This window comes from Palaemon carinicauda, chromosome 5, assembly GCF_036898095.1.
Source record: "Palaemon carinicauda isolate YSFRI2023 chromosome 5, ASM3689809v2, whole genome shotgun sequence".
Classification (NCBI taxonomy): Eukaryota; Metazoa; Arthropoda; class Malacostraca; order Decapoda; family Palaemonidae; genus Palaemon; species Palaemon carinicauda.
In genome coordinates, this window is record NC_090729.1 from 174,230,489 (window position 1) to 174,237,988 (window position 7,500).

Sequence of the window (7,500 nt, forward strand, 5' to 3'; positions counted from 1 at the left end):
GGGGGGTTTAGAAGAGGTAGGGGTTGTATGAATCAGATTTTTACAGTTAGGCAGATATGCGAGAAATATTTAGCAAAAGGTAAGGAGGTGTATGTTGCGTTTATGGATCTGGAGAAAGCATATGATAGAGTTGATAGGGAAGCAATGTGGAATGTGATGAGGTTATATGGAGTTGGTGGAAGGTTGTTGCAAGCAGTGAAAAGTTTCTACACAGGTAGTAAAGCATGTGTTAGAATAGGAAATGAAGTGAGCGATTGGTTTCCGGTGAGAGTGGGGCTGAGACAGGGATGTGTGATGTCGCCGTGGTTGTTTAACTTGTATGTTGATGGAGTGGTGAGAGAGGTGAATGCTCGAGTGCTTGGACGAGGATTAAAACTGGTAGACGAGAATGATCATGAATGGGAGGTAAATCAGTGGTTGTTTGCGGATGATACTGTACTGGTAGCAGACACAGAAGAGAAGCTTGACCGACTAGTGACAGAATTTGGAAGGGTGTGTGAGAGAAGGAAGTTGAGAGTTAATGTGGGTAAGAGTAAGGTTATGAGATGTACGAGAAGGGAAGGTGGTGCAAGGTTGAATGTCATGTTGAATGGAGAGTTACTTGAGGAGGTGGATCAGTTTAAGTACTTGGGGTCTGTTGTTGCAGCAAATGGTGGAGTGGAAGCAGATGTACGTCAGAGAGTGAATGAAGGTTGCAAAGTGTTGGGGGCAGTTAAGGGAGTAGTAAAAAATAGAGGGTTGGGCATGAATGTAAAGAGAGTTCTATATGAGAAAGTGATTGTACCAACTGTGATGTATGGATCGGAGTTGTGGGGAATGAAAGTGATGGAGAGACAGAAATTGAATGTGTTTGAGATGAAGTGTCTGAGGAGTATGGCTGGTGTATCTCGAGTAGATAGGGTCAGGAACGAGGTGGTGAGGGTGAGAACGGGTGTAAGAAATGAGTTAGCGGCAAGAGTGGATATGAATGTGTTGAGGTGGTTTGGCCATGTTGAGAGAATGGAAAATGGCTGTCTGCTAAAGAAGGTGATGAATGCAAGAGTTGATGGGAGAAGTACAAGAGGAAGGCCAAGGTTTGGGTGGATGGATGGTGTGAAGAAAGCTCTGGGTGATAGGAGGATAGATGTGAGAGAGGCAAGAGAGCGTGCTAGAAATAGGAATGAATGGCGAGCGATTGTGACGCAGTTCCGGTAGGCCCTGCTGCTTCCTCCCGTGCCTTAGATGACCGCGGAGGTAGCAGCAGTAGGGGACTCAGCAGTATGAAGCTTCATCTGTGGTTGAAATGTGGGAGGTTGGGCTGTGGCACCCTAGCAGTACCAGCTGAACTCGGCTGAGTCCCTGGTTAGGCTGGAGGAACATAGAGAGTAGAGGTCCCCTTTTTTGTTTTGTTCTTGTTGATGTCGGCTACCCCCCAAAATTGGGGGGAAGTGCCTTTGGTATATGGATGGATTATTATTATTATTATCATTAAGCTACAACCTTAGTTGGAAAATCTGGATGCTACAAGCCCAAGGGCTCCAACAAAGAAATTAGCCCAGTGATGAAAGGAAGTAATGACATAAATAAACTACAAGAAAAGTAAAGAGCAATTAAAATAAAACACTTTAAGACCAGTAAAAACATTAAAATAGACCTTTCATATATGAACTAAAAAAAGAGTCTTATTTCAGCCTGCTCAACCTTAAAGATAATCCATGCAACCTTGAACTTTTAAAGTTCACAATAATCAAGTGACCACCAAGTACTAAGTCATTGCTTGCATCAGTTTTATATATATATATATATATATATATATATATATAAATATATATATATATATATATATATGTCACTGTTAAAAAACCCGTAATTTTAATCGGAAATTCTCCGTAAAAATATACTGTTCTCAGCCGTATTGCAGTAAAATTTAGGCGACCATAATTTTTACCCAACTTCGCTAGTATCATTTACGGGTTGGTGACCGTTATATCACTTCTTTACGTCAATATATCCGTTTTTTTTTTATACGGTAAACGCATGGCAACATTTATTCCAGGATTTTTAATGTCTTTTAAGCCAATTTTTAACAGTGTATGAATTGTATCTCTCCAGGATAAGTATCGTATTAGTTGTCTCAGTGTCATATTTCTCCATTAAAATAAGAAGTCAACGTCTCCCCTATTTCAAGAAGTACTCAAATGCTTAGATTAGAGTAACTCACTTGATCGTTATTGATGACGCCTATAAATCTCGACTTATTCCGGTGGACCTCTTCATGCAGGGGATCGTGCCAATACTGGGCCTGCACTATATCGGCCTGTGCCCAACTGAAAGAAGCGCATATACATACATACATAGAGAGAGAGAGAGAGAGAGAGAGAGAGAGAGAAGCGTCGCACAATGAATGCAGTCCAATTAGAGAACTGTTACATGGGTATACAGTAGAGAGAGAGAGAGAGAGAGAGAGAGAGAGAGAGAGAGAGAGAGGCGTCGCACAATGAATGCAGTCCAATTAGAGAAATGTGACATGGGTATACAGTAAGAGAGAGAGAGAGAGAGAGAGAGAGAGAGAGAGAGAGAGAGGAAGTGGCGTGTTCGTATAAATAATGTGTATGTTAAAAAGCAAACACCAGTCAAAGAATATTAGAACAAATATTTTCCTAAAGTTAGACTTATGAGAACAATGAATTGAGAAACGAACTTTTGGATAGTTAAATAGTTTAGATACGAACATTAATTCAAATATTTTTGCTAAAATATTTTGCCTTGAGCTTTTAAATACGTATTCATATTTATACCGTATATGAAATGAATACAGTATTTCGATATTTTCTTTTTCAAAAAGAATAAGTGTCATTCTCACTCGGCGTAAGCTTCCAGATCCAAAATTCTCCGAATTTCCTCGCAAATTAAATTTCCTGGATCACAGTTGGGGAGACCAAAGACCCCTTGATGCTGCCCGCCGATGGAAATCAGATTCCTCATGGAAGGTGTCGGGCAGCGTTCGGCAACTGCTCGTCTGGAATAAAGATAAAAAAGATTGAAAGTTTCTCCTCGCAAAAGAGAAAATACTAAAGAAAATATAATTGAAATTTTAGGAATTTAAAGTTTCTCCCTTGTAGAAAATGCTAAAGAAAAAAATTATTGAAGTTTTAATTGAAATTAAAAATTTGCCTTACTTAAACAGAAAATACTAAAGAAAAAAATAATTGAAATTTAAAATTTCTTACTTAACAGAAAATATGAAAAAATAAAGTGGAGAATTTTTTTTAATTGAAACAGTTTCTCCTATTATAAGAGAAAATGTAAAAAAAAAAAAAAGAAAAGAAATGAAATGTTAAATTAAATGTAGTTTCTCCTCACACAAGAGAAAATATAAAGAAAATACCGTGGAAATCTTTTTTAATTGAAGCGTAAAGTTTCTCCTCACGAAAAAGTAAATCATAAAAATGATGTAGAGGTTTTTAACTATTGAAATGTATACATACTTAATTGTCTATTTGGTGACGCTGAAACTATACCAAAAGTACATAAATATTCGTAGTAAGAATTCACGAACTAGACGGAAGTAACTCATGAAATTGTAAAAACTGGTTAGATTTTAGGAAATACTCCAGAAAGAGAGAGAGAGAGAGAGAGAGAGAGAGAGAGAGAGAGAGAGAGAGAGAGAGAAGTACAGAGAATAAAAAACAGATTGAAATGATCTCCTCATATAAAAGAAAATATATATAAAAAAAAGTGGTGATTTTTTAGAATTTAGACATAGTACCCATACTCAATTGCCTATTTGGTGACCATTGAAACTATACAAAAAATGCATTACAATTCTCAAAATAGAAGGAAGGAACATGGGAAAGTGTAAAAACTGGTTTGCTTATAAGATATTCTCCAGGGTTATATAGACGAAGAACAGAGAATTTAAATGACAGTAGAGACTTGACAACTAACAGGTATAACACTAATTCTGTATTTATATATCTAGAAAACTAAAGATCAATCTGAAAGTTTTAAGTTCTATAAAATGTTAGGAGAAAGAGTTTTAAACGAAAATTAAGCTTACTTTTTCCATAAGTAAACAATTAATCATATACATAAGGCAAATAATGGGCTTGTAAAGAAGTTGAATACTTTAGTAAATTATTAAGGTCGCCAAAGAATACAGTAAATGATAATAAAAATATTTTCATTTTGAATATATCTGCTATCTAATGATAATAAAAGCTAAGTTGATACATTTTCAATTAATTTTTAGACCTAGTAATACAGAGGTTTCTACAATATATAACAACAAAGCAATAAATATTTTTGGCATTTTTTGCATATTTAGAAAAAAATCAGCCTTTCAGTAATTCATATTAAATTGATATAAGAAATTTCGATTATTCAATTTTTATCGCTACGCTCAGTTTTAGTATATTCGCAAGAATCAGGCAAGCTGAAGAAAAATAATTCTAAAAGTAATATCTCTAAGTTGATGGAGAAACCCGAAGTAAATTATGAATTATCCTGAATTGATTTTAGATTTATTCTAGGAAGACAGTAAGCAGAAACTTACAATTCATCAAAATTTATGGTTTTAAGATGAATTATAAAACCATTTTCGCTTAAATTGATGCAAACATAAACATCTTAATAAGAGAAATAAGTAAACGGACTTACAAGAATTGTCCTCCCTGAGAAAATCCAAGAGCATGGTAGCCATCTTGGAGTTCAGGATCCTCGGCGATTTCTTGACAAATTTGGTCTACTTGGTTGTTTACATTCCCCAGGAAGCCGTTGTCCTGGGGACAATACTTTAGGGTTAACTTTGGCCGTGGACTTTTTCCCTTGCAGGTTACCAAATATCCACAGTTTTTTCCAAACTTTTTTTTTTTTTTTTTTTTTTTTTTTACACACACCAAGTTTGTAGGTCTTGGCTTTTACCGTCATAGCCTTCAGACGCAACATGGAACGGCTCCAACTAAAATTACTCTATACTTAATTTCCGTATTTTCTCAAGTTATATTCGGTTCCAGTCTTTATGAGAAGTTATAGCCCCATATATATATATATATATATATATACATATATACATACATATATATACATACATACATATATATATATATATATATATATATGTATATATATACATACATATATATAATATATATATATATATACACATATTATATATATATATATATACTACATATATGTATATATATTTATATATAAATATATGTATGTATATATATCCATATATATATATACATACATATATATATATATATATATAGTATATATATAAAGCTTTTGAAAAGATAACCCTTATCACAGACAATGACAAATTTTACCCAACAGATATATACACTTATATAGCCAAATAGAATACAAATTCACATTTAGGTAATGTTTCTCATGGATGTCATATCAAGGAAATTTTCCTTTAAATTTTCTTTCTTCAACTTTTTCTGTTATGAAGAACCCTTTTTCTTCTTTATCAAGATACAGATAACTGATATAATCCTTATCTTTTTGTGAGAATATTAAGATGCGTTTGACATTTGGTGGCCTTGATGTGTGACAAGGCGATATGTCTATTACAGAATTTGTTTATTCACTGGTATTTTAACATCTAATATGCATATGCGTGATTGACATTTTAAACTGTATGTAAAACATTGTTAAATGCGTTATTTCCCCAATGATATTCCAAATCAATTGTTATGAATTAAGCAAATATTACTTGAAAAATGAATTATTGAAAACGGTCACAGCGTTAAATTTCATTTAAAAAAGAAATTACTTCCAACACTTTTAATTCAACTAAACATATTGATTGAAAATTTACAGTATAATAATTTCATCTTTAATACAGAAGCTATAAGCAAGTTATGAAGATTAAGACTTATTTAAAAGTCTTCTTGATTGCTAGACAAAGGCTTTAAGAAATTAAAAAACAAAAATTTGCGTGACCTTCCATATTTATTGTGAAGCATTGTTCTTCATTTTCTTCTTTCATTCTTCAGTTTTCTTCCTCTTCCTTATTTTGCAACTTCCACAATTGTATATCATCAGTGAATATTATATTTCTGCTGTTTTTATACTTTAATTTTAATATCATTGTTGTTGTAATTAATACTATATTATTACCACTTTTTATCTAGATATTAATATTTTACCTTTCAAGAGACATTTTATTATCATTTTTATTATTATGATTATTATTATTATGAATGATAATGATAATAATAATAATAATAATAATAATAATAATAATAATAATAATAATAATAATAATAATAATAATTATAATAATTATAATAATTGTCTAGTAATGCTTTGATTCTTTCGAAGCAACTAACTAGTTGTTCAAGAATAACATATTCTAGCCCTTTGAATTAAAGTATAGATTCGAAATAGGTCTTCATAAGCTTAATTCCTGATAATGTAGAGCATGATTAAGTTTCAAACATGGATGAAAAATGATACTATAAATAGTTTCCATGAATTAGTTAAAAATCTTATTAGGATGTTTTTAAGGATTGTTTTGTTTCAAGTGATGCTGTGTATCTTTTGTGACGACCAATTAAAGCTAATTTTATATTTTAAAGTGATGAAAGACTAATTTTCCCCATTGCAAAGCTACGCATCTTTTGCGTTGAGCAAAACCAATGGGATGAGAGTCCTTATAACTCACTCCATGAAGTTCGCCCCAATAACAACGGACTTCACATAGATATCGGGGATGTGTTCTGGACCAGCCTCTTGATGTGACCCATGCTGAAGTAGGACGTGCCGTAGTCACCTGAGGTTACATGATGTGAAATAGATGTGAGATATTCCAGATTAAAAACATAATGAATGAGGAAAAGACAAGGAATGTAATCTTAAGACTCGTTTCGTATTCAAGTTAGATATCGCCAAGTGGATTTATGAATATAAAACGCTCCTTGGTTCATCTTAAACTTTCAGCTTTTGATATTTTGTATATTTATTTGCGTTAATTTCTGTTTTTGCGTACAGTTTTAGACGTGCTGGTTTTCTTTTGATATATAAATTGAGTAAATTGTATTTCAATTTTAAAGACGATATGTACCTCTAATTCACATTTTTATTGCGCTTTTATTCTTATACCAAATCTAGGGTACTCGAGCCGTCAAAAATAACTTCTAAATCTTTATATAGATATCCACAAATGCCGCGCACACACGCACACACACATTCCCTTTCCTAACAACAACCCGCTGGTTCGGCAATTTGTGGGCGATTATGGGGTCCGAGTTTACCTTTCTGGGTACCGCGCCTCTCACCAGGGTATGATCACTCCCTCTCTCCATGAGCGTGACATGAAATATATATATAGCAAGACATTAATTTATTTCTTTATTATCTAGAGAAATGATTAAGCTTTGTTTTTTTCCTCAGAATATTCTGAAGACTTCTTATTGCGAAAGAAAAACATTGTCAATGGTGAGAGCATTGTCTGGCTCTAAGAATTAAAAACCTGCACGGTTTTTTTGCTATCCAATAATTTTC

General features: G+C 33.2%; 1 pseudogene; it reads right to left on the reverse strand.

The window, feature by feature from the left end:
- Positions 1-7,500, reverse strand: part of LOC137641620 (palmitoyl-protein thioesterase 1-like) — a 25,582-nt pseudogene that overhangs the window by 9,220 nt on the left and 8,862 nt on the right.